At 40.8% G+C, this 2,404-nt stretch overlaps 1 pseudogene; it reads left to right on the top strand.

The window, feature by feature from the left end:
* The first annotated feature begins 303 nt into the window (after positions 1-303).
* Positions 304-1,406, top strand: LOC143412021 (electron transfer flavoprotein beta subunit lysine methyltransferase pseudogene; annotated as a pseudogene).
* The last annotated feature ends 998 nt before the right edge of the window (positions 1,407-2,404 follow it).

Consider the following 2,404-nt stretch of genomic DNA (forward strand, 5'->3'; position numbering starts at 1 on the left):
AGAAGGCAAGGAGGAGAGAACCAATTGGGTCCCACCACCCTCCTGCAACCAGTCTCCTGCACATGCCACCTTAACCCAGGACCCAGGTTCCAATGCCCAGTTGTGCTGTGGGGTGAAGGGTCAGGAGGGCAATTGACATTCATGCTGTGTGCTTTCCTGGTTGTGGCAATAGCAAAGCCAGAGATTTCAGTGGGATCAGGTAAGGAGACAGACCATTGTTCTCTCTCCATGAGGAGTGGCCTTTATCAACAGCCATACTGATAAGAACTGTATTTTAGAAAAGGACTCAGGACTTAAAATCTGGGTTGAAAAATTCTCAGGAACCACTGGGATCTCCTTCTGAAGACTGTAAGAAGCAGTGGTTTCCCATTTCTCAGGAGCCACTATCCCTGGAGAAGAACAAGAAGTTTTTTGGAACCACTGATGAATACTTTTCTGGAGGAGAACATTGAAGTCACCAGAAGTGACAGCCTCACTTCCTGAATCCAGTTGTGGCTTTTGACCCTCAGATACAAGTCCTGGTAGGAAAGAGCTGATCTATGGCCACACAGTGATCCTCACTGAGCCATCTACTGGTCAGGAGGCCAAGGCCTGTCTAGTTGACTTGAAAAGCATGATTAGTTTGTTGCGTGGAACTGTTCTTCACACCTGCTGAAGAGAAAGATCAAACAATGACTTTCTGTCTACTGCCACCTGTGCCCAGCCTAACTATTATTCTCACTGTAGCCAAAACAACTTGGAACTTATCCTTTGAATTATCTGATGTTGTTGGAGGAAAATCCGTATAAGATCTGGGAAGTGGATGTGGAGCGACAGCTACTGCTGCCAAGAGAAGTGGAACATCAAGGGTCTTGGCTAACATCCTACTGCAGGACTGGTGAGTTCACTAAATTGTGAGTTGAACCCTTTTCTCATTTTAGCAAAATATATTTCAAATTTGGAACAAGATGAGTGGGACTTCGTTGTACCTGCAGACACGTTTTTTAAGATTAAGAGCCTGGGGCTGGGGTTGTGGCTCAGTGGTAGAGCACTCGCCTCACATGTGTGCGGCCCTGGGTTCGATCCTCAGCACCACATAAAAATAAATAAATAAAATGAAGGCATTAAAAAAAAAAAAAGATTAAGAGCCTGAAGTCTCCATCAGTGGTAGCTTTGGATCTACAGAACTCAAGTACTGATGGGTGACCCTGGATGGTTCCAGTTCAGCAGACCCAGCACTCAACACCACTTGCAAAAAAGTGGTAGAATATTCACTTGCAGAGCCACCAGGTAGGGACAATAGACTGACAACAAGAGCAATATGGGATTTTCAGCCTGGAGTCATCAAAGTGTTTTTGAATATGAATATAGCTCTGTTTGGATTTAATCTTCAAAGTTTTCTCCATAGGATATACTCTCCCGTTTAAAGAATGTAGTTCATGTTCTGAGGCAAATCTTGTGTAAATGATTTAGATGTGAGGTGTCCCCCAAAAGCTGGTGTGAGAGACAATGCAAGAATTTCACTGCTGAGGTGAAATGATTAGATTATGAGAATTGTAAGCCAATCAATGGATTAAGCCTCTGATATGGAATAACTGGGTGGTAACTGTAGGCAGGTAGGGTTTGCCTGGAGGTTTGCCTAGGTCATTAAGGGGTTTGGGGGTTTATATTTTGTCTCTAATGAGCAGAGCTCTCTCCTCTGCTTCCTGGTGCCATGTTCTCCACTGATTTCCTCTGTCCCATCATTCTGCCATGATGTTCTGCCTCACCACAGGCCCTGAGGAATGGAGTTGGCTGTCTATGGACTGAGACCTTTGAAACCATGAGCCAAATCAACTTCCCCTTCTAATTGTTCTTGTTGGGTCTTTGGTTACAATGACACAAAGCTGACTAAAACATCTTATTTCCAAAACATGAAGGTTAAAAGTTGGGTCAACCTTTGCCATGAAACCAGTTCTGCATTTTCTATGCATGCCAATGATAGAAATCTCTCTGCCATTTTTGGTCTAGTTTTACTGCTCTAGGAATATGATTATAGAAGACAAGACCTGATAATGCAGCATGTGATTCAAGTAGTAGCAAAGAATTAGATATTATAGAAGAAACTGTCTGAATAGTTGAGGACACTTGTATCTTTGAATTAAACAGAATATAAAATAGAAAAAAAATGTAAATGCCATAGCAATTTGATATTGATCTAATTAATTTAAATACACACGAATAGGCTCATCTTTAATAGACCATAAATTATTGCTGCTTAAAATTAATTTCCATTCTACTTTACCTTATATAATTTTGCAATAATAGGATATATTTTATACCTGAAATTATCTTATTGGTCACTAAAACAAAAATATGAATATGAATTAAAATTAATTTTACAAATTTCTTATAACCTTGAGCTTCAATATATCAAAGAGATACT

Source organism: Callospermophilus lateralis, chromosome 13 (genome assembly GCF_048772815.1).
Source record: "Callospermophilus lateralis isolate mCalLat2 chromosome 13, mCalLat2.hap1, whole genome shotgun sequence".
NCBI classification, from domain to species: domain Eukaryota; kingdom Metazoa; phylum Chordata; class Mammalia; order Rodentia; family Sciuridae; genus Callospermophilus; species Callospermophilus lateralis.